Source organism: Hemitrygon akajei, chromosome 10, assembly GCF_048418815.1.
Source record: "Hemitrygon akajei chromosome 10, sHemAka1.3, whole genome shotgun sequence".
NCBI lineage: Eukaryota > Metazoa > Chordata > Chondrichthyes > Myliobatiformes > Dasyatidae > Hemitrygon > Hemitrygon akajei.
Genome location: NC_133133.1, coordinates 17,425,940 through 17,452,320, shown reverse-complemented (window position 1 = coordinate 17,452,320; position 26,381 = coordinate 17,425,940). Strand labels below are relative to the sequence as shown.

The following is a 26,381-nucleotide window of genomic DNA, read 5'->3' as shown; positions in this document are numbered from 1 at the left end:
GATGGAGCTTAGAAAAATAGAGGGCTATAGGTAAGCCTAGTAATTTCTAAGGTAGGGACGTGTTTGGCACAATTTTGTGGGCCGAAGGGTCTGTATTGTGTTGTAGGTTTTCTATGTTCTATGTTCTAATAAATACATGTAAATAAACAACAGGACATCTCTTTTTCTTAAAATGTCCATAATTATTGTTACTACTTTAACAATCAATGATAATCTTTTCTCAAGATCGCCGTGGCACATGAGAATTTTTTTTAAAGGAAAATTATCACCATTTTGGAGACACACTCTCAAAAAGATTTGGCCTCCTTTTGTCTATCAATTCAATTCATGTCCAGAGCACTTCTCACATACATACTGTATTTTAACAAAATCACTAATGAATTTAGGAACTTTTTTCTGCAGCACGTAAATGTTTACCAATAATCTCATTCGACAGTGTGAGTACATTATACTCCTGGAATAAATTCAAAACCCCTTTCATGGGACATGTAATCAGATGTGCTGAATATTCTATGCATTTGTAATAAAGTTGCACTGAAAGAGAGCCAATTGTATCATCACAATGGACAGCTTAGATAATACATTTTTTTTGTTCCTTTTCAGGATTTGGACATCAATGCCAAGGCCAGTATTCATTGCCCACCCTTGCCTGTCATTGAAAAACTGCAACAGAAGCTGTATTTTACACTGCTTAGCAGTTTTAAAAGAAACAAATGGGTTACACTGTATCAACATCTCTGAAGATCTATTCAGGACCCAAAACATTGATTCAATTAGGAGGAAGGCACATCAGTGACTATATTTCTTTCAGAGTTTGAGGAGATTTGGTACACCACCAAAACTCTAGCAAATTTCTACTGATGTACCAGTCAGAGTATTCTGACTGGTTGCAACACACTCTGGTATGGATGTGCCAATGCACTGGATAAAAAAAAACTGCAGAGGGTTGTAAACTCAGCCAGTTCTATCACCGTCGAGGACAACTTCAAACGATGATCTCTCAAGAAGGAGGTATCCATCATTACGGACCCTCACCATCTAGGACATAACCCCGTCTCATCAACTTCTTCCCCTCCACATCAGATTTCTGAATGGACAATCAACCATGAACATTACCAATCCTTCTGAATTACTTTTTAAGAGGTTTTAAAATATTTCTTATAACATTTTTTTAAATGTACCACACTATACTACTTTTCCATAAAACAACAAATTTCACAACATATGTCAGTGATGATAAACTTGATTCTGATTAGTTTTAGTTTGGGATTACATGAAGCCAGACCAAACGTCTTCATTGGAAGACAATGGTGAACCAAAAGATTTTAATGACAATCTGTTAGTTTTGTGGTTAACATTACTGAAACTTTCCAAGGTGCAAATCCATGGTCTCCTGAGACTAATGGATGCCTATAATATTACTGACTAGTTGCGTTTAATTTATAACTTCATTTCAGACTATTTAACTAATTGGCATAGTAAGATATGGAGTACCCATTTAATACTGAACTCAGAAAGAACTTACATCAGACTTGTGAATTCTCCACTCGGAGCACCGATGGAGCTATGCAGGCCTGAGATAGATATGCACTCAGTGCCCAGTTTGCTCAGTACCTCCTGTATCTAATGAAGTGCTCATTGAGTGTCTGTAGAACATCCACTTAAAGGTTCGACATGTTGAGCATTCAGAGATGCTCTTTTCCTCACCGTAGTCGTAAAGCATGTTTATTTGAGTTGCTGTCGCCTCCCTGTCAACTTGAAGCAGTCTGGCCATTTCTCTTTGACCTCCCTCATTAACAAGGCATTTTTTGTCCACAGAATGGCTGCTCACTGGATGCTTTTTGTTTTTTGCTCCATTCTCTGTAAACTCTGGAGACTGTCGTGCATGAAAATCCCTGGGGATCAGCAGTTTCTGAGATACTCAAACCACCCCATCTGGCACCAAGAATCATTCCATGGTCAAAGTCATTTAGATCACATTTCTTCCCCATTCTGATGTTTGGGCAGAACCTCTTGACCATGTCTGCATGCTTTTATGTATTGAGTTGCTGACACATGATTGGTTGTTTGGATGTTTGCGTTAACAAGCAGGTGCACAGGTGTACATAATAACATGGTCACTGAGTGTAACCTCCATCACAGCTATGCTGGAATCTGAACTCATGTCTCTGATTTGTTAGTGTGAGCCTTTGCTGTGGACTGATTACCATCAGTAATACTGATTTGGCAATGATAATATGAACTTTTAAAGGAGAGAATTAGATGCAGAAGAAAATTAAAGGATCTGGAAGTACAATCAATTAGATTGATGCAGCAAAACCCATTATGATTAGTCTCTGGATTTAGTTAGAAGAGGTGAAAGAAATGTTTCTGTTAAAAAGATGTACCAGCATGCCTTTCAAAACCTTGAATGCAGATGAAAATTGCAGATATATGTGTGAATCTAATAGACCTCAAACTGTTGGAGCCAATTTGTGTTGGATCTGTAGATTATGAAAAATACACTCAGCGGCCACTTTATTATGGGTACCTGTACATCTGCTCGTTAATGCAAATATCTAATCAGCCAGTCATGAGGCAGTAACTCAATGCATAAAAGCATGCAGACATGGTCCAGAGATTCAATTGTTGTTCAGACCAAACGTCAATAGAAGAAATGGGATCTCAGTGACTTTGATTATTGGTGCCAGACAGGGAGGTTTGAGCATCTCCGAAATCGCTGATCTCCTGGGATTTTCACACACAACAATTTCTAGCGTTGTGAAAAACAAAAAAAAAATCCAATGACTGGTAATTCTGTGAGTAAGAACCCATTGTTAATGAGAGAGTTCAGAGGGGAGTGGCCAGATTGGTTCAAGCTGACAGAAAGATGACAGTAACTCAAATAACCACACATTATAACAGTAGTGTATAGAAGACCATCTCTGAACACACAGCACATCAAACCTTTAAGTGGATGGACTACAGCAGCAGAAGACCACGAACATACACTCAGTCGCCACTTTATTAGGTACAGGAGATACCCAAGAGCCTACTGAGTACAATATTTAATCTCTAGCCCAATACCCTGACACACTTATTGGAAATTGTAGCTTTCATAATATTCTTGAAGTATTTCTCCTTTAGTGCAAGTCAGAATCAGATTTAATATCACTGTTATATGTCACAGAATTTGTTTACCAGAGGCAGCACTTTGCAATACATAATAATAAAAACTGTAAATCACAAAAGGTATTCAGTACCTATAAAAAGTACTCACTCCCCCTTGGCAGTTTTCATATTTTATTGTTTTACAACATTGAATCACAGTGGATTTAATTTGGCCTTTTTGAGAACAATAAACAGAAAAAGACTTGTGCTAAAGTGAAAACAGATCTTTACAAAGTGATCTAAATTAATTACAAATATAAAACACAAAATAATTGATTTCATAAGTATTCACCCCCCCTTTTAATATGACACACCAAATCATTACTGGTACAGCTAATTGGTTTTAGAAGTTACATAATTAGTTAAATAGAGATCACAGAACACAATCAAGCTGCTTCAATTGATTGTAGTCAAAATACACCTGTATCTGGAAGGTCCAACTGCTAGTGAGTCAGTATCCTGGCAAAAACTACACCATGAAGATAAAAGAACACTCCAAGCTGCTCTGCAAAAAGGTTATTGAAAAGCACGAATCAGGAGATGGATACAAGAAAATTTCCAAGTCACTGAATATCCCTTGGAGTACTGTTAAGTCAGTCATCAAGAAATGGAAAGAATATAAATCTGTAAAGCTGTAAATCTGCCTACATCAGGCTATCCTCAAAAAATGAATGACCATGCAAGAAAGGACAAGTGAGATCACCAAGTGACATATGACAATTCTGGAGGAGTCACAAGCTTCAGCAGCTGAGACGGGAAAGACTGTGCATACAAGTCAAGTTTATTGTCATTTAGACCATAAACTGCTGGTACAGTGCACAGTAAAAACGAAACAACGTTCCTCCAGGACCCTGGTGCTACATGAAAAAACACAAAAACTACACTAGACTATATGAAACAACATTAAAAACTGCACTAGACTACAGACCTGCACAGGGCTACATAAAGTGCACAAAATAGTTCAGGGCAGTACAATAATTAATAAACAAGCCAATAGGCACAGTAGAGGACAAATTATAATATAATAATAAATGATGTACATGTCAGTCTAGACTCTGGGTATTGAGGAGTCTGATGGCTTGGTGGAAGAAACTGTTGCACGGTCTGGTCGTGAAAGCCCAAACACTTGCTGCCCAGGTGCTTCACCAGTCACAGCTTTATGGGAGAGTGGCAAAGAGAAAGCCACTGTTGAAAGAAATCTCACATGAAATCTTGGTTAGAGTTTGCCAGAAGGCATTTGGGAGACTCTGAAGTCAGCTGAAAGAAAGTTCTATGGTCTGAAAAAACCCCAAAAATTGACCATCAGACTAAATGTTAGTCCCAAATCATCAAAAACATACCATCCCTACTGTGAAATATTGTGGTGTCTACACCAGGCTGTGGGGATGCTTCACTGCAGCAAGCTCTGGAAGGCTCGTGAAGATACAGGGCAAAATGAACACAACAAAATACAGGGAAATCCTGGAGGAAAACATGATGCAGTCTGCAAGAGAACTGCGACTTGGAGAAGATTTGTTTTCCAGCAGGACAATGACCCCAAGCATACAGCCAAAGCACTACAGGAATGTCCTAAAACCAACAAATTTTATATCCTGGCCAAGTCAGAGTCTAGACCTCAATCCATTGAGAATTTGTGGTTGGACTTGAAAAGGGCTGTTCACTCAAAATCCCCATCCAATCTGATGGAGCTTGAGCAGTTTTGTAAAGAAGAATGGGGAAAAATTGCAGTGTCCAGATGTGCAAAGCTGATAGAGACCTATCCACACCGACTCAAGGCTGTAATTGCTCTTAAAGGTGCATCTATTAAATACTGACTTGAAGGGGGTGACTACTTATGTAATCACTTATTTTGTGTTTTATATTTGTAATTCATTTACATCATTTTGTAGAGATCTGCTTTCACTTTGACATGAAAGAGTCTTTTTCTGTTGATCAGCGTCAAAAAAGAAAAAATTAAATCCACTGTGATTCAATGTTGTAAGTCAATAAAACATGAAAACTTCTGGTGGGGGGGGGGGTGAATACTTTTTATAGGCACTATTTATACTTCGATAATAAATTTACTTTGAAATTTAATAATTGATCAGGCAAAACTGGCCAATAAATCACCTGCACTAGCCTACCGCTATCAAGGACGTATTCAGAAAGGTGCTGGAAAAGGAGCAACTGAATCATAAAGGAGACCAGTCATCCTGCTGATGGACTGTTCGTCCCACTCCCATCAAGGAGCAGATTACACAGTATCTCTGCCAAGAGACTCTAAAACAGGTACTTTCCCAAAGCAGTAAGGCTGATCAACAGCTTCACCAACTAACCCACCCCTCCTCTCCACACCATCACTACTTGATACAGCCTCAGAATAGAGGGATGTCCATTTAGAACAGATGAGAAGGATTTCTGTAGCTAGAGGGTGGTGAATCCATAGACAGCTATGGAGGCCACGTCAATGTCGATATTTAAAGCAGAGGTTGATGGGATCTTGGTTTGTCAGGGCATCAAAGGTTACGGAGAGAAGGCAAGAGAATGGGATTGTGGGAGTCAATAAATCAGCCATGATGGAATGGTGGAGCAGATTCGATGAGTCCAGTGACCTAATTCTGTTCCTATGTCTTATGGTCTTACATTATCACTTCCTGTCAGTCACCTTATGTGTAGACACTCCTGTTGCTGGTGTCACTTTATGGACATACAGTCAATCTATGTATGTGTGTGTGTGTGTGTGTGTATGTATATATATATATATATACACACACACACATACACACACACTATCTTGTGTTTATATTTACTGTGTTTTACTCTGCTCTTTACCCTATTGTGTGTGTTTTTTTGTGCTGCATTGGACCCAAAGTAACTTGTTTTGTTCTCTTTACACTGGGTCACTGGAAATGACACTGAAAAATGAAACAACCATCAGATTAGTAAGAGTTTGTCCCTGATTGTGTCTCAAATCAGCTTTATAGTTTAAATCCTGTGCAAGGAAATGCCCATTGCTGATTAGGTCCGGATCACTCACAATTTATTTGTGCCTCACTGGACTGGGACACCACTCAGAAGGTCCCATTGTTCCTCACGTTTCTGTGGTACCTCTCTCCCAAAGACACCTCTCCCCTTCAACACCAATATCACTCCCAGCCTTGTATTTTCCCCAAACCATGATGGAAACCCTAAGCTCCACAACCCTGGACCTTCTTCCCGACGAACATCAAACTCTGCACTCTTTCTCCCCCAACAATCCTCTGAAAAATGAACATAACATTAACATAATATTAGCTTTATTTGTCACATGTACATCAAAACATACAGTGAAATGTGTCATTTGTGTCAATGACCAACACAAGCTAAGGATTTTGCTGGGGACAGTCCGCAAGAGTCACCAGGTTTCCGGTGCCATAACATGCCCACAGCCCTCTCACCCTAACCTGTACCTCTTCGGAAACTGGAGCACCCAGAGGCAACCTATGTGGTCATGGGGAGAATGTACGATCTCCTTCCAGATGTGGCAGGAAGCGAACCTGGATCGCCTGGACTATCAACCACTACGCTACTGTGCCACCTCATCATCTAAGTCCTGAAGCCATACCGATTACTGATGGTCAAATTGTTCCCTCTCCCCCATGCTCCACCACCCAAACTGGGTCTCACAGCACCTGCCCTGTCTCCCCATCGGACTTCAATCCCAGATATCTAATTATCTTTTTGGAAGCTCCACAGCTAATGGGGTTAATCAAAATTGTCACTGGCACTGTCAACTTATTTGTTCTGATTCTGTTAAAACTTCATGAAGACATCCAAGGAGGGTGAATACTTTTTATAGGCACTGTGAATAAAAAAAAGTAAATGTTGTGCAAGAAGAGAGGAATAAAAATGCTGAGATAGTGTTTACAGGTTCATTGAACATTCAGAAATTCGACGGCGGAAGGAAGAATGCTCTCCACGGTACCTCTCTAGAAATTTGCTTATGTCTTTGGTGCCATACCCAATCTCCTCAAACTCCTAATGAAGTATAGCCGCTGTTGTGTCTTCTTTGCAACTGTATTAACAGGTTGGGCCCAGGATAGATCCTCGCAGATGTTTACTCCCCAGAACCTGAAATTGCTCAATTTATTCATTGGTCTTACTGACATTCAGTGCAAGGTTGTTGCTGCAACACCACGCAACCAGCTGATCTATCTTACTCCTGCCTCCCTCTTCATCACCGTCTGAAATTCTTACAACTGCAGTTATGTCATTGGCAAATTTGTAGATAGCATTTGAGCTGTGCCTTGCCATTCATGGAATAATGGGTGTACAGAGAATAGAGCAGTGGGGCTAAGCATACATCCTTGAGGTGTACCAGTGTTGATTGTCAACAAGGTGGAGATGCTATTTCCAATCCACACATATATATAGTATTCCGGTTAGGAAGTCAAGCATCAGGTTGCAGAGGGAGGTACAGAGGCCCAGGTTTTGGAGCTTGTTGCTCTTGTCCAGGTGATCCAAGGCTGAGTGGAGAGCCAGCGAAATTTCATCCGCTAAGGACCTGCTGTGGTGATAGGCGAATTGTAGTGCCTATCAATCTTGCTTAGGCTGCAGTTGGCTCAATCCATGACAACCTCTCAAAGTTGAGGAAATGATAAAATGAAAAAGCGAGCTATGTGTTTCCTCTCACGAGAGTATCTAGAAACAGAGGCCATCATCGAGAAAATAAAGGGTCAACTATTCAAAACAGAATTTGGTTTTTCTCACTCTGAATATCGTTATTGCAGTGACAGATGAATTCTCGACAAAACCTTGTGTCTGCCCCTCATGATTTTATAAGCTTCTTTAAGGTCATCCTTCTGCATTCTTCATTCCAGGAAAGCAGTCTGTCATAACTCAACCATTTTAGTTCTGGAAACATCCTTATGAATCTTTTCTGCACCATCTTTAGCTTAAACCATATTCTTTAAGAGTATCCTTCAGGGGAAATTTTGCCTAACAAATCTGTTGGAATCGCTGAGGAAATAACAAACAGGATAGACAAAGGAGAGTCAGTGGAGGTTGTTTACTTAGATTTTCAGAAGGCCTTTGACAAGGTGCCACAAATTAGGGTACTTAGTAAAATAAGAGCCCATTGCAGGTTGAATCAGTTGTAATGAAGGCAAATGCAATGTCAGCATTCATCTTGAGAGGAATGAAATACAAGAGCAAGGATGTGATTTTGAACACTGATCAGTGTACTTGGTGTATTATGAGCAGTTTTGAGCCCCTTATCTAAGGAAAGATGCCCTGACATTGAAGATGGTCCAGAGAAGATTCATGAGAATGACTCCAGGAATGAAAGGGTTAACATATAAAGACCATTTGGAGGCTCTGGATCTGTACTCACTGGATGAGGGGGGAATCTCACTGAAACCTATTGAATATTGAAAGGCCTAGAGAGAGTGGATGTAACAAGTCTGTTTCCTGTAGTGGGTGAGTCTAGGACCAGAGTACACAGCCTCAGAATAGAGGGACATCCACTTAGACAGAAATGAGAAGAAATTTCTTTACCCAGGGATGCTGTATGTGTGGAATTCATGCCATGAATGGCTGTAGGGAAGCCAAGTCATTGAGTATATTTAAAGCAGAGATTGATGGCCTCTTGATGAGTCAAGGTGTCAAAGGTTCTGGGGGGAAGGCAGGAGAATGGGGTTGAGAGGGATAATAAATCAGCCATGATGGAATGTCAGAGCAGACTTGATGGGCTGAATGGCCTAATTCTGGTCCTACATCTTGTGGTCGTGTATAGTGTAAGACCATGAAACCATAAGATATAGGAGCAGAATTAGGCCATTAGGCCTATCGAATCTGCTCCATCATTTCATCATGGCCGATCCAATTTTCCACTCAACCCCAATCAAAACCCAACCCCTTTACCCAATATTCCTTCATGCCCTGACCTATCAACAATCTATCAACCTCTGTCTTAAATATAACACAAAGACTTGGCCTCCACAGCTGCCTGTGGCAAAGAATTCCACAGATTCACCACTCTCTTGCAAAAGTAATTTCTCCTCATCTCTGTTTTAAAAGGATGGCCCTCTATTCTGAGGCTGTGTCCTCTGGTCTTAGACTCTCCTATCATAGGAAACATCCTCTCCACATCCACATCTATCAAGGCCCTTCACCATTCAGTAGGTTTCAATGAGGTCATCCCTCATTCTTCTGAATTCTAGTGAATGTAGGCCTAGAGCCATCAAATACTCTTCATATAACAAGCCTTTCAATCCCAGAATCATTTTCCTGAACCTCCTCTGAACTCTCTCCAGTTTCAGCACATCCTTTCTAAGGTAAGGGGCCTAAAACTGCTCACAATACTCAAGTGAGGTTTTGCTAGAGTTTTATAAAGCCTCAACATTACATCTTTGCTTTTACATTCTAGTCCTCTCAAAATGAATGCTACCATCGTATTTTCCTTCCTCACCACAGACTCAACATGCAAATTAACCCTTGTGGAATCCTGAACAAGGACTCCCAATGCCTTTGCATCTCAGTTTTTTGTATTTTCTCTTCATTTAGAAACTGACCAGTCCTTTCATTTCTTCTACCAAGTGCATGACCATACAGTTCCTGACACTGTATTCCATCGGCCATTTCTTTGCCCATTCTCCTAATCTGTCCAAGTCCTTCTGTAGTCTCTCTACTTCCTCAAAACTACCTGTCCCTCCACCTATCTTCTATCGTCTGCAAACTTTGCAACAAAGCAATCAATTCCATCATCTAAATCATTGACATTCAACATAAAAAGAATTGGTCCCAACACAGACCCCGGTGGGGCACCACTAGTCACCAGCAGCCAACCAGGAAAGGCTCCCTTTATTCTCACTCTTTGCATCTTGCTAATCAGTCACTGCTTTATCCATCTCAGAATCTTTACTGTAATACCATAGGCTCATAGCCTGTTAACCATCCTATTGTGTGACACCTTGTCAAAGGCCTTCTGAAAATCCAAGTACAAAACATCAACCGATTCTCCTTTATCTATCCTGCTTGTTATTTCTTCAAATAATTCTAACAGATTTGTCAGACAAGATTTTCCCTTGAGGAAACCATGCTACCTACACCTATTTTATCATGTGTCTCCAAGTACACTGAGACCTCATCTTTAATAATCGATTCCAGCATCATCCCGACCACTGAGGTCAAACTAACTGTCCTATAGTTCCCTTTCTTCTGCTTCTCTCCCTTCTTGAAGAGTGGAGTGACATTTGCAATTTTCCAGTCTTCCAGAACCATTCCAGAGTCTAGTGATTCTTGAAAGATCATTATTAAAGACTCCACAATCTCTTCAGCCACCTCTTTCAGAACCCTGGGATGCATAGGTGACTTATTTACCTTCAGACCTTTCAGTTTTCCAAGGACCTTCTGTCTAGTAATGGAAACTTGACACACTTCCTGACCCTTGACACTTGGAATTTCCACCATACTACTAGTGTTTTCCACAGTGAAGGCTGATGCAAAATACTTATTCATTTCATCCGCCATTTCCTTGTCCACCTTTACTACCTCTCCAGCATCATTTTCAGTGATCCAATATCCACTCCCACCTATGTTTTACACTTTATGTACCTGAAGAAACTTTTGGTATCTACTTTAATATTACTGGCTAGTTTACTTCCGTATTCCATCTTTCCTTAATGACTTTTTAGTTGCCTTCTCTTGCCTTTTAAAAGCTTCTCAATCCTCTAACTTCCCACTATTTTTTGCTCTATTATATGCCCTCTCTTTGGCTTTTATGTTGGTTTTGACTTCTCTTTTTAGTCAGTGTTGTGTCATCTTGCCTTTAGAATGCTACTTCCTATTAGTAATGTATATAACCTGTACCTTCCTAATTGCTAATAGAAATTGCAGTTATTGATGCTCTGCCATCATCCCTGCCAGTGTTCTTTTCCAATCAATTTTGTCCATCTCCTCTTTTATGCCTCTGTAATTCCCTTTACTCCACTGTTAAACTGATCCAACTGACTTTAGCTTTCCCTTCTCAAACTTCGGGGTGAATTCAATCATATTATGATCACTTGCCCATAAGGGTTCTTTTGCCTTCAGTCCTCTGATCAATTCTGGTTCATTGCATAACACCCAATCCAGAATAGCAGTTCCCGTAGAGGGCTCAACCACAAACTGCTCTAAAAAGCCATCTTGTAGGCACTCGAGAAATTGCCCCTCTTGGAATCCAGCACCAACTTGGATTTTCCCAATCTACCAGCATTTTGAAATCCCCCATGACTAATGTAACATTGCCTTTTTGGCACACATTTTCTCTCTCACATTGTAATTTGTAGACTACATCCTTACTGCTGTTTGGAGGTCTGTATACAACTCCCATTAGGGTCTTTTTACCCTTGCAGTTCCTTCGCTCTATCAACAATGATTCAATACCATGGAGACCAGAACTGCACACAATCGTCCAGGTGCAATCTCACCAACATCCTATTGGGACTTGAGATTGAAAGAAAATCTTTAAATAGAACTTCAGAACCCTCAGACTATATAACTTAATTCCAAAGTTGATGCTCAAACCTAGATTAGAGATTCTGGAAGTGATGGCAACAAGTTAACATTTGTCAGGAAATTAAAGCTCCTTCCAAACTACTCAGCAAATGCCACAGAAAGACATTTCCCGTCTATCTGGATGAATATTTTAACCTTGAACCAAACTTAACTTTGTTTCCTCATTTAGTGCTTGGAATTTGTTTGTCCGGAATAATTAGGTGCCTCTGCCTCCTTGTAATCAGGATAGTTCTGTTCAGGATTAACTATCAGGGTGGCATGGTAGTGTAGTGGTTAGCACAATGCTTTACAGTGACAGCTGTCTGTACACATTGCTGTCTGTAAGGAGTTTGTACGTTCTCCCCATGGGTTTCTTTCCACACTCCAGAGATGTAGTGGCTGGTTGGTTAATTGGTCATTGTAAATTGTGACTGGGCTAGGGTTAGATCAGGAGTTGCTGGCCGGAAAGGTCTAATCTGTGCTGTTCTTCAATAAATAAATAAATGTAGATTACCAGGATATTACCTGGACATTGGGACTAAATTACAAGGAGAGGTAGTGTAAACAAGGGCTTCATTCCCTGGAACATAAAAGATTAAGGGGTGAGCAGGTACAAGATCATGACAGGGTGAAAGCACCACACACAAAATGCTGGAGCAATTTCTATGGAGGGGATTAAACAAAGTTTTGGGCTGAAATCTTTCATCAGGGCTGGAGAAGGAAGAAAGTGGGGGGAGGGGAAGGAGTACAATCTGGCAGATGATAGGTGAAACCTATCGGGGGGAAGATGAAGTGAGAAGCTGGGAGGTGATAGGCTGAAGAGGTAAAAGATTACAGATGAAGGATCTGATTGGAGAGGAGAGTGGACCATGGGAGAAAGAGGAGGAAGGGCACCATAGGGAGGTGAGGACAAGAGACGGGGTAGAGGGAACTAGAATAGGGAATGGGAAAAGAGAGAGGGAGTAAGGGGAGAAGCAGTCTTTTTTCCACAAGGAGAGAGTGCTAAAAACAAGAGGAGCATGGGTTTAAGATCAGAGGCAATAGATTTAAAAGGGACACCAGGAGCAGATTTGCCAAACAAAAGGTGATGCTTATTTGGAATGAGCTGCCAGAAATACTCCATTAGCAACATTTAAAAGCCATCCAGATGAGCACTGTACATGAATCGTTAAGGTTTGGAAGGTGATGGGACTGGCTCACTGGGCTCTAGAGTTGATGTGGGCAAATTGAACCACAGGTCCTTTTTCTATGCTCTATGACTCTGTAATACACCTTTCACACTTTGGTGGAAGAGCTGTGGGAAGGAACTGAAATTCTACTTGAATCAGCCCAACTTCTCTGAACATGAAAAGTTGAATTAGGGATTAAAGATCAACTTTAGTCGCTACTTACACTTATGCATATTGTGAATTTGCATCGGTGTGATGGCCCAACACGCACCAAAAAAACAGCATTCAATAATTATAAGAATAATGAATGATATGAAACTGCTGGTCTTCCATTAAAAAAAACCTTGCCCAGGCTTGCTCCCTGGAAACTTTCCAAGGCGCAAATCCATGGTCTATCGAAACTAATGGAGGCCTACATACATATTATCACTATCTCTACAAATGGAGTAGAAGCTCATCTTGTGATTCACAGTACAAACAAGCAGGGTCAATATGGATATATTAACGGGAAATCAGTTTTAACGACCAGCAGGGAAGTTCAAGGCCAATTACTCGTCTTTGGTCTATTCATAGAAATAGGAGCAGGAGTAGGCTATATGGCCTGTTGAGCCATTCAATAAGATCATGGCTGATCTAGCCATGGACTCATCTCCACCTACCTGCCTTTTCCCCATAACCCTTAATTTCCCTGCTATGCAAAAATCTATCCAAAACACAAAGTGCACTGCAGATGCTGTGGTCAAATCAAGATGTACAAAAAAGCTGGATGAACTCAACAGGTCGGGCAGCATCCGTTGAAAGAAGCAGTCAATGTTTCGGGTCGAAACCCTTCGGCAGGACTAAAGAAGGAGGGGGCAGGGGCCCTATAAAGAAGGTGGGGAGAGGGTGGAAAACCAATCAGAGGAAAGATCAAGGGGTGGGGGAGGGGAAGCAGGGAGGGGATAGGCAGGAGAGGTGAAGAAGGAATCTAAGGGGAAAGCACTATGGGTTGTAGAAGAAGGCAGAGTCATGAGAGGTGATAGGCAGCTAGAAGAGGAGACAGAGTAGAGGTGGGATGGGGAAGGGAGAGGGAGGGAATTACTGGAAGTTGGAGAATTTGATGTTCATACCAAGGGGCTGGAGACTACCCAGTATATGAGATGTTGTTCCTCCAACCGAAGTTTGGCCTCATCATGGCAGTAGAGGAGGCCATGTATGGACATATCCAAATGGGAATGAGAGGGAGAGTTGAAGTGAGTGGCAACCGGGAGAACCTGTCTGTTGTGACGGACGGAGCGTACGTGCTCCGCAACTTCCGCCACCTTCAACAGGACCCCACCACTAAGGACATCTTTCCCTCTCTACCCCTCTCTGCTTTTTGCAGGGATCGTTCCCTCCACGACTGCCTGGTCCACACGTCCCTCCCCACAGATCTCCCAACTGTCACTTATCCCTGCAAGCGTAAGTGCTACACCTGTCCCTACACCTCATCTCTTACCACCATTCAGGGCCCCAAACAGTCCTTCCAGGTGAGGCAACACTTCACTTGTGAGTCTGTTGGGGTAATCTATTGCATCCGGTGCAGCCGGTGCGGCCTCCTCTACATCACCACTTCGTCGAGCACCTACACAACAGACAGGATCTCCCGGTTGCCACCCACTTCAACTCTCCTTCACATTCCCATTCGGATATGTCCATACATGGCCTCCACTACTGCCATGATGAGGCCAAACTTCGGTTGGAGGAACAACATTTCATATACCGTCTGGGTAGTCTCCAGCCCCTTGGCATGAACATCAAATTCTCCAACTTCCGGTAATTCCCTCCCTCTCCCTTCCCCCATCCCACCTTCACTCTGTCTCCTCTTCTAGCTGCCTATCACCTCTCATGACTCTGCCTTCTTCTACAACCCATAGTACTTCCCCCTTAGATTCCTTCTTCACCTCTCCTGCCTATCCCCTCCCTGCTTCCCCTCCCCCACCCCTTGATCTTTCCTCTGATTGGTTTTCCACCCTCCCCCCAGCTTCTTTATAGGGCCCCTGCCCCCTCCTTCTTTAGTCCTGCCGAAGGGTTTCGACCCGAAACGTTGACTGCTTCTTTCAACGGATGCTGCCCGACCTGCTGAGTTCATCCAGCTTTTTTGTACATCAAAAATCTATCCAACCTTGTCTTAAATATATTTAATCAGGTAGTCTCCAATGGTTCATTGGATAGAGAATTCCACAGATTCACCACTCTCTGGGAAAAGCAGTTCCTCCTCATTTCTATTCTGAATCTACTCCCCTGAATCTTGAGGCTATGCCCCCTAGTTCTAGTTTCACCTATCAGTGGACACAACTTTCCTGCCTCTATCTTATCAATCCCTTTCATAATTCTGTATGTTTCTATAAGATCTCCTCTCATTCTTCCGAATTACAGTGAGTACAGTCCCAGGCGACTCAATCTCTCCTCATAGTCTAACCCCCTCATCTCTGGAATCAACCTGGTGAACCTCCTCTGCACTGCCTCCAAAGCCAGTATATCCTTCCTCAAGTAAGGAGACCAGAACTGCAGCCTTACCAGTATCCTGTACAGTTGCAGCACAACCTCCCTGCCCTTAAGTTCAATCCCTTTAGCAATGAAGGCCAACATTCCATTTGTCTTCATGATAGCCTGCTGCATCTGCAAACCAACAATTTGCGATTCATGCACAAGCACTCTCAAGTCCCTCGGCACAGTCGAATGCTGCAATCTTTTACCATTTAAATAATAATCCATTCTTTCATTTTTCCTTCCACTTAAAAGACATTTGATGAGAATCCATGTGAATGTTGGTCCATAGCACATTACATTATGCTATTGAGGGTAATATGTAGATTAGTCACTGAGCACTACAGCACTGAAACAAGCCCTTTGGCCCATCTAGTCCATAACAAAATGTTATTCTGCCTAATTATATTGACCTGCAGCTGGACCATAGTCCTCCATATACTTCCCATCCATTTAGTTATCCAAACTTCTCATAAGTGCTGTAATAGAAACACAGAAATAGAGAAAACCTGCAGCAGAATACAGGCCTTTGGTCCACAAAGCTGTGCTGAACATGTCCTTACCTTACAAATTACCTAGGGTAACCCATAGCCCTCTATTTTTCTGATCTCCATATACCTGTCCAGGAGTCTCTGAAAAGACCGTATCGTATCCGCCTACCCTACCTGCCCATTCCACGCACTCACCGCTCCCTGCGTAAAAAAACTTACCCCTGATATCTCCTCTGTACCTGCTTCCAAGCACCTTAAAACTGTGCCTTCTTGTGCTAGCCATTTCAGCCCTGGGAAAAAGCCTCTGACTATCCACACGATCAATGCCTCTCATCATCTTGTACACCTCTGTCAGGTCACCTCTCATCCTCCGTTGCTCCAAGGATAAAAGGCCGCGTTCACTCAACCTGCTTTCATAAGGCATGCTCCCCAATCCAGGCAACATCCTTGTAAATCTCCTCTGCACCCTTTCTATGGTTTCCACATCCTTCCTATAGTGAGGCAACCAGAACTGAGCACAGTACTCCAAGCGTGGTCTGACCAGGGTCTAATATAGCTGCAACATTACCTCTCGGCCCCTAAACTCAATCCCACGATTGATGAAAGCCAATGCACCGTATGCTCTTTTAACCACAGAGTCCATCTGCGCAGCAGCCTTGAGTGTCCTATGGACTCGGACCCCAAGATCCCTCTTATCCTCCACACTGCCAAGAGTCTTACCATTAGTACTATATTCTGCCATCATATTGGACCTACGAGAATGAACCACCTCACACTTCTCTGGGTTGAACTCCATCTGCCACTTCTCAGCACAGTTTTGCATCCTATCGATGTCCCGCTGTAACCTCTGACAGCACTCCACACTATCCACGACACCTCCAACCTTTGTGTCATCAGCAAACTTGCTAACCCATCCCTCCACTTCCTCATCCAGGTCATTTATAAAAATCATGAAGAGTAAGGGTTGCAGAACAGATCCCTGAGGCACTGCGCTGGTGACCGACCTCTATGCAGAATATGACCCGTATACAACCACTCTTTGCCTTCTGTGGGCAAGCCAGTTCTGGATCCACAAAGCAATTTCCCCTTGAATCCCATGCCTCCTTACTTTCTCTATAAGCCTTGCATGGGGTACCTTAGCAAATGCCTTGCTGAAATCCATATACACTACACCTACTGCTCCACCATCATCAATGTGTTTAGTCACATCCTCAAAAAATTCAATCAGGCTCGTCAGGCACAACCTGCCTTTGATAAAGCCATGCTGACTATTCCTAATCATATTACACCTATCCAAATGTTCATAAATCTTGCCTCTCAGGATCTTTTTCATCAATCTACCAACCACTGAAGTAAGACTCACTGGTCTAACATTTCCTAGGCTATCTCTACTCCCTTTCTTAAATAAGCGAAAATCATCTGCAAATCTCCAATCCTCCGGAACCTCTCCTGTCCCCATTGATGATGCAAAGATCATTGCCAGAGGCTCAGCAATCTCCTCCGTCACCTCCCACAGTAGTCTGGGGTACATCTCGTCTGGTCCCGGTGACATATCCAATTTGATGCTTTTCAAAAGCTCCTGCACATCCTCTTTCTTAATATCTACATGCTCAAGCTATTCAGTCTGCTGTAAGTCATCCCTGCAAACACCAAGAACCTTTTCTGTAGTGAATACTGAAGCAAAGTACTCATTAAGTACCTCTGCTATCTCCTCTGTTTCCATACACAGTTTTCCACTGTCACACTTGATGGGTCCTATTCTCTCACGCCTTATCCTCTTGCTCTTCACATACTTGTAGAATGCCTTGGGGTTTTCCTTAATCCTGTCTGCCAAGGCCTTCTCATGGCCCCTTCTGGTTCTCCTAATTTATTTCTTGTGCTCCTCCTGTTAGCCTTATAATCTTCAAACTTTCCATCATTACCTAGCTTTTTGAAGTTTTCATAAGCTCTTCTTTTCTTCTTGACTAGATTTACAACAGCCTTTGTACACCACAGTTCCTGTACCCTACCATCCTTTCCCTATCTCATTGGAACGTACTTATGTAGAACTCCACGGAAATATCCCCTGAACATTTGCCACATTTCTTCCGTACATTTCCCTGAGAACATCTGCTTCCAATTTATGCTTTCTAGTTCCTGCATTCTCCTTAATCTAATTAAATGCTTATCTGTTCCTATCCCTCTCCAATGCTACGGTAAAGGAGATAGAGTTGTGATCACTACCTCCAAAATGCTCTCCCACTGTGTGATCTGACACCTGACCAGGTTCATTTCCCAATACCAGATCAAGTACAGCCTCTCCTCTTGTAGACTTATCTTCATATTGTGTAAATAAACCTTCTTGAACACACCTAACAAACTCCACCCCCATCAAAACCCTTCGCTCAAGGGATATGCCAATCGATATTTGGAAAATTAAAATCTCCCACCACGAAAACCCTTTTACTATTGGGTGGTCTATAAAAAACACCGTAGAGTTATTGACCCATTCCTGTTCTAACTTCCACCCACAGAGACTCTGTAGACAATCCCTCCATGTCTTCCTCCTTTTCTACAGCCTTGACACTATCTCTGATCAACAGTGCCATGCCCCCACCTCTTTTGCCTCCCTCCCTGCCCTTTCTGAAACATCTAAAGCCTGGCACTTGAAGTAACCATTTCTGCCCCTGAGCCATCCAAGTCTCTGTAATGGCCACAACATCATAGCTCTAAGTACTGATCCACACTCTAAGCTCATCCACTTTGTTCATAATACCCTTTGCATTAAAATAAACACATTTCAAACCATCGGTCTGAGCGCGTCCCTTCTCTGTCACCTGCCTATCCTCCCTTTCGCACTGTCTCCAAGCTTTCTCTATTTGTGAGCCAACCGCCTCTTCCTCTGTCTTTTCAGTTTGGTTCCTACCCCCCAGCAATTCTAGTTTAAACTCTCCCCAATAACCTTAGCAAACCTTCCCGCCAGGATATCGGTCCCCCCGGGATTCAAGTGCAACCCGTCCTTTTTGCAGAGGTCACTCCTGCCCCAAAATAGGTCCCAATGATGGAGAAATCTGAATCCCTGCCCCCTGCTCCAAACCCTCAGCCACACATTTATCCTCCACCTCACTCTATTCCTATAGTCACTGTCACGTGGCACAGGCATTAATCCCAAGATTACTACCTTTGTGGTCCTGCTTCTCAACTTCCTTCGTAATTCCCTGTAGTCTGCTTTCAGGACCTCCTCCCTTTCCTGCCTATGTCGTTGGTACCAATATGTACCACAACCTCTGGCTGTTCTCCTTCCCACTTCAGGATATCTTGGACGCGATCAGAAACATCCCAGACCCTGGCACCTGGGAGCCAAACTACCATCAGTGCTTCTTTCCTGCATTCCTGCATTCACAGAATCACCTGTCTTAACCCCCTAACTATAGAGTCCCCTATCACTGCTGCCATCCTCTTCTTTTCCCTTCCCTTCTGAACCACAGGGCTAGACTCTGTGCCAGAGGCACAGCCACTGTTGCTTCCCCCATTTAGGCCATCCCCCCCCCAACAGTTCTCAAGCAGGAGTACTTATTGTCAAGGGGTACAGTCACAGGGGTGCTCTCTGGCCTGTGACACCTGCTCTTCCCTCTCCTGACTATTACATCACTTATCTGTCCCCCCTGGCCCCAGTGTGACTACCTGCCTATAGCTCCTCTCCATCACCTCCTCACTCTCTAGTGGTTAGATGGAAAGAATATTGTGCTAGAAAGTAGCAGTGAAATGTGGAATATTCTCAGTTAGGAATCTCTACACAGAATCTCAAGGATTAGAACATCGAAGAGTGGAGCACAGAAACAAATCCTTCAGCCCATGATGTGCTTAACGTAATGCCAAATTCAATTAGATCTCCTCTTCTTGTACATGGTCCATATTCCTCCATTCATTGTATGTACCTTACTATGCAAAACTCTTAGGTACACATATATATCTAGGGTCCCCAAAACCTTTGCACAGTAATTTATTTGTCAACATGGAGCGGAGAGAGCTTGTAAATCTGGCGGGAGGAATACATGTTGGGAATGGTGAGGGTGGAACACCGTGGGAGAGCTGTATGACAGGTGGTAGAGAAAGAGAGCTGGGGTGGGGGGTTGGCACGGGTGCAGACACACCCAGCCCGGAAACACCTGGCAAGGTCATTTGATTCCAAACAATTGGCTTATTGATCATTACAGAATGTCTCTCAGTTGCATCCTGCTCACTCCCCTCGCTCTTCTCCTTTTCCCAACCATGCTTCCATTGCCCTAACCCTTTCCCATTCTCAATCCACAATAGAGACCCAATCAGAATCAGGTTTGTCATCACTCACAAGTCATGATTTTTTTTTGTTGCAGCAGTACAGTGCATAAAATTAATACAGTTCTCTGCAAAATCTTGGGTATTCTAGCTATATATATCTAAGAATCTTGCACAGTACTGTATGTCTGAGTCTCCAATATTATCATCTGCAGATGATTTAGCATTCACTAAGTTTACAGTTTATTTAAGCATCAGTCTGCAACATGAACTTTTCATTGTCATATTGCTTTTGGGAAACTTGCTATGGGCATTATCACTCACACATGTCAGGAAATTTGTTTTTTTTGGCAGCACTACAGTGCATACAAAAATTACTACAGTACTGTACAAAAATCTTAGCTATGTATATCTGCCCAAGACTTTTGCATAGTATTGTTCACCCAATAATTATGAGAGCAAATGATATGCTGGCCTTTAATGCAAAGAGTTTGAAGTCATAAAGCAGGAAAGCCTTGTTACTAAGTACACAGGAATTTGGTGAGGCCACTCTGCATACAGTTTTAGTCTCTTTATTTGGAGACATTTAAAGATTTTTAAAGATTAAAGATTATATTTATTTGTCGCATGTACATCAAAACATACACTCAGTGGCCAGTTTATTAACTACGCCTGCTCATACTTACAAATATCTAATCAACCAATCATGTGTCAGTAACTCAATACATAAAAGCATGCAGACGTGGCCAAGAAGTTCAGTTGTTGTTCAGACCAAACATCAGAATGGGGAAGAAATGTGATCTAAGTGACTTTGACTGTGGAATGAATGATTGTTGGTACCAGATGGAGTAGTTTGAGTATTTCCAAAACTGCTGATCTCCTGGGATTTTCACACATAAGTCTCTTGAGTTTTGAGAAGATTACGCAAAAACAAATAAAACATCCAGTGAGGGACAGTTCTATGGGTGAAAATGCCTTGTTAAGGAGAGAGGTCAGAGAATTGCCAGACTGGTTCAAACAGACAGGAAGGCAACAGTAACTCAAATAACCAGGCATTACAACTGTGCTGTGCGGAAGAGTATCTCTGAATGCACGACATGTTGAACCTTGAAGTGGATGGGCTACAGCAGCTGATGACCACGAATATACACTCAATGGCCACTTCATTAGGATCAGGAGGTACCTAATAAAGTGGCCACTAAGTATATATCAAAAATGTGTTGTTTGCATCAAATCAAATGAGTGAGGATTGTGCTGGGGAGCTACAAGTGTCCTCATGATTCTGACACCAACATAGCATGCCCACAACTCAGTAACCCCAATCATACACTGTTAGAATGTGGGAGGTAACCAGAGCACCTGGCAAAAACCCCATGCCATCATGAGGAGAACATACAAATGCCAATCTTACAACGGCCAGCGTAACGCTCTTATGCTGCAGGTTAATGCATGGAATGAAAAGTTTATATGAATACAGTCAGTGAAGTAAGTGGAGCTTATACTCTTGAAGTTGAAAAGAATGATAAGCAATCTTATTAAAATGTACAAATTTCTGAGATGCTTAGCAGGATGATGCTATGAGAATATTTGTTATGATAAAGGAAATCTCAAACTACTTGGCATGGTATGATAATGGGGAACCCTTTTAGTATTGAAGAATTTCTTTGACCAGACTTGTGAATTCCCTACCCAGAGAGCTGAAGGAGCTGTGCGAGGCTGCGATAGACATACTTTTTGCACTAGAGTAGAATCAAGAGTTATGGAAATCAGGAAGGAAGTGTTGAAAGTAATGACCAAAAAAGGCAATGACTCGAGGGGATCAGTATGATCCGACTCTGCTTCCCATGTTGGCTTTGTTGTACACAACAGCTTGTCTGGATGATTATCCAGAGTGTGGCATGGTAGCGAGGTATTTAGAGTCGCACTTTGCAGTTTCAGCTGTAAGACTGGGGCTTAATTTTCTGTTGCTGCCTCTCAAGAGATTGCAGATTCTCTCCATGAGCACATGGGTTTCCTCCAGGTCCCGCTGTTCCCTCCCACGTTCCAAAGACATACAGAACTGTGCAAAAGTCTTAGGCTCATATGCTTAGCTAGGTACCCAAGACTTTTCACAATACTGTATTTGTCAACGTAGAGTGAAAAGTGAGTTTGTAAATCTGGCAGGAGCAAAGGATGTTGGGAATCGTAAGGGTGGAGTGCAGCATAACAGGTGTGGACAGGTGGCAAAGAAGAAGTGCCAGGGGTGGGGTGGGGGTGGTACGGGTGCAGACACATCCAGGCCTGAGACACCAGGCAAGGTCATTTGATTCCAAACAATTGGTTTATTGATCATTATAGAATGTCTCTATGATGCTTCCCACTCCCTCCCCTCTCTCTTCTTTTTCCAACCATGATTCCCCTCTCTCTGCCCCCTCCCCACTCTCAGTCTGCAATAGAAACCCAAATCAGAATCAGGCTTATCATCACTCATATATGTCATGAAATTTGATGAAAGTGACACACTTCACTGTATGTTTCGATGTACTTGTGTAAAATTTAGTTAACAGAGTCATAGAACACTACAGAAATGGAACTTGCTAAAATATTAACCTGCCTAGGCCACTGACCAGCACCAGGACCATATCCCTCCAAACCTCTCATATCCATGTACCAATCCAAATTTCTCTTAAATGATGAAATCAAACCCACACCCACCACTTCTGCTGGCAGCTCGTTCCATACTCTAACCACACTCTGAGGGAAGAAGTTCCCCCTCATATTTCCCTGAAACATTTCACCTTTAACATTTAACCCATGACCTTAAGCTCTAATCTCACCAAACCTCAGTGGAAAAAGCCTGCTCACATTTACCCTATCTATACCCCTCATAATTTTGTATACTTCTATCATTTTCCCCATTATTCTCCTCTGCTCCAGGGAATAAAATTAACCTTTCCCTATAATTCAGGTCCTCAAATCTTGGCAACATCCTTGTAAATTGTCTCTGCACTCTTCCAACTCTTTCAATCTTATTTACATCTTTCCTGTAGGAGATCACCAAACTGCACACAATGCTCCAAATTAGGCCTCACCAATGTCTTATACAACTTCGACATAACATCCCAATGCCTGTACTCAATTTAGGAAGGCCAATGTGTCCAAAGCATCCTTTATGACCCTATCTACTTGTGATACCACTCTTAAGGAATTAGGGATCTGTATTCCTGGATGCCTCTGATCTACTGCACTCTTCGGTGCCGTACCCCTCACTGTGCAAGTCCTGCCTTGGCTTGTCCTCCCAGATTGTAGTGCATTGTGCAAATTTGTCTATATTAAATTTCACCTGCCATTTTCCAGCTGGCCCAGATCCCATTGTAAGCTTTGATAATCTTCCTCACTGTCCCCTACAATCTTGCTTTCATCCGCAAATTTGCTGATCCAGTTAACCACATTATCATCCAGATCATTGTTCATTGACAAATAATAATGGACCCAGCACTGATCCCTGCAGCACACCACTAGTCACAGAACTTCATTTAGAGAGGCAACCATCTACTACCACTCTCTGGCTTCTCCCACAAAGCCAATGTCCAATCCAATTTACTACCTCATCTTGAATGCCAAGCGAATGAACCTTCTTGATCAAATTCCCATGTGGGACTTTTTCCAAAGACCTTACTAAAGTCCATGTAGACAATAGCCACTGCTTTGCCTTCATCAATCTTCTTGCAAACTCTCTCAAAAAAACTCTATAAGATTGGTTCAACATGATCTACCACGCACAAAGCCATGATGACTGACCCTTATCGGTCCCTATCTATCCACATACTCATATAGCCAGTCCCTTAGAATACCTTCCAATAACTTACTCACTATAGATGTCAGGCTCACTGGCCTATAATTTTCTGGCTTATTTTTAGAGCCTTCCTTAAACAATGGAACAATATTAGCTATCCTGCAAGCTAGCGGCACCTCACCTATGGTAAGGACATTTTAAATACAGTATCTAAGCCAGGGCCACTGCAATTTGAACACTAGCTTCCTACAAGGTCTGTGGGAATACATTGTCATTCCCTAGGGATTTACCCACCCTAATTTGCCTCAGGATAGCAAACATCTCCCCCGCCCCCCCCCCCCCATAATCTGTATACCCTTCACGGTCTCCCAACTACTTTGCCTCACTTCTATAGACTCTGTCCATTTCCTGAGTAAATACAGGTACAAAATATCCATTTAAGATATCTTCGATCTCATTCACCTCCATACAGAGATGACCACTCTGATGTTCTAAAGGACAAATTGTGTCCCTGCCTCAATATCTCTAGAAAACCAAGGTTTCCTAAACCTGTAATCCTTGACTTTTATTCTGACAGGAACACAAACTTTGTACTCTCAAAATATCACTTTTGGAGGCCTCCCACTTACCAAGTACACCTGTCCCAATCTATACTTCTCATATCCTTTCTGATACCATCAAATTGGCATCACTCCAATTTAGAATTTCAACCCAAGGACTAGACCTTCCCTTCTCAATAAATATCTTGAAACTGGTGGCATTATGATCACTGGATGCAAAGTGTTCCCCTACACAAACTTCTGTCACCTGCCCTGTCTCATTCTCCAAGAGCAGATCAAGTATCGCACAGTCTGTCATTGGGACTTCTACGTACTGAATAAGGAAACTTTCCTGAAAACATCTGACAAACTTTATCCTATCTATTCCTTTTACAGTATGGGAGACCCAGTCAATATGTGGAAAGTTAAAATCATTTACTATGACAACCTTATGTTTCTTGCAACAGTCTGTGTTTTCTCTAAAAGTTTACTCCTCTGAATTCCATGGACTGCTGGGTGGTCTATAATATATTGTAGGCCACCTGTATAGGGTTGAACTGAAGAATAAGAAACTATAGTAATCTTTATCATAATGCTGTGAGGACTTATACATATAGCCTGTGGTATGTGTGTAGGTGTAGGCCTCCGTTAGTCTCGATAGATCATGGATTTGCACATTGGAAAGTTTCCAGGGCGCAAGCCTGGGCAAGGTTTTTTTTAATGGAAGACCGGCAGTTGCCCAAGCTGCCACCAATGTTGTCCAAGGGAAGGTCATTAGAACCCATACAGCTTGGCACCAGTGTCGTTGCAGAGCAATGTGTGGTTAAGTGCCTTGCTCAAGGACACACACGCAGCCTCAGCCAAGGCTCGAACTAGCAACCTTCAGATCACTAGACGAACGCCTTAACCACTTGGCCACGCGCCAACACAATGGTATGGACAGTTAGTGTGAAGAGGTAGCATGTATGACATCAGTGGTGGGAAAGTCATTGGAAGGTATTCTAAGGGACAGTATATATAAGTGTTTGGATAGAACGATTAGGAATAGTCAGCATGGCTTTGCGCGCAAAAGGTTATGTCTAATCAATCTTATAGAATCTTTTGAGCAAGTTACAAGGAAAGTTAATGAAGGCAAGACAGTGGATGTTGTCTACATAGACTTCAGCAAGGCATTTGACAAGGTCCTGCATGCAAGGGTGGTCAAGAAGGTTCAGTTGCTTGACATTCAAGATGAGGTAGTAAATTGGATTAGATACTGGCTTTGTAGGAGAAGCCAAAGAGTGGAAGCAGGTGGTTGTCTCACTGACTGGAGGCCTGTGACTAGTGGAGTGCTACAGGGATGGGTGCTGGGTCCATTGCTGTTTGCCATTTATATTGATGATCTGGATGATAATGTGGCTAACTGGATCATCAAATTTGCAGATGACACCAAGATTAGGGATGTAGTGGACTGCGAGGAGGATTATCAAATCTTGCAGCGAGATCTGGACCAGCTGGAAAAATGGCTGAAAAATAGCAGATGGAATTTAATGCAGACAAGCTTGAGGTGTTGTACTTTGCGTGGACCAACCAGGGTATGTCTTACACAGTGAGCAGTAGGGCACTGAGGAGTGAGGTAGAACAAAGGGATCTGGAATACATGTCTACAGTTCATTTAAAGTGGCATCACAAACTCCCAGAAACTTGGTGCACTTAACTCTGTCTACGAAGGAGCCATATATTTACAAATGGGGAAGGTTTGTCTGCAGCATGTTTCCTTTGTCTTCAGGCTTAGGTTGTTCTCACAGCATTCCATCAGCTGCTCCACTTCCTCTCTACATTCTATCTCATCATCATTCTTGATAAGGCTAATCACTGCTGTGTCATTCACAAACCTGATGACATGTTTTGAGCTGAATCCTGCAACACAGTCAGGCGTCAGCAGTGTGAAGAGCCTTGGGGAGTGCCAGTGCTCAGCATAATGGGACTAGAGGCGTTGCTCTCCACCTGGACAGATTGC

General features: G+C 42.5%; 1 protein-coding gene across 4 annotated transcripts in view; it reads right to left on the bottom strand.

Annotated features, from left to right (window-relative positions):
* The window catches only part of cd99l2 (CD99 molecule-like 2), a 227,591-nt gene that overhangs the window by 195,511 nt on the left and 5,699 nt on the right, over positions 1-26,381 (bottom strand). The window lies entirely within an intron of this gene.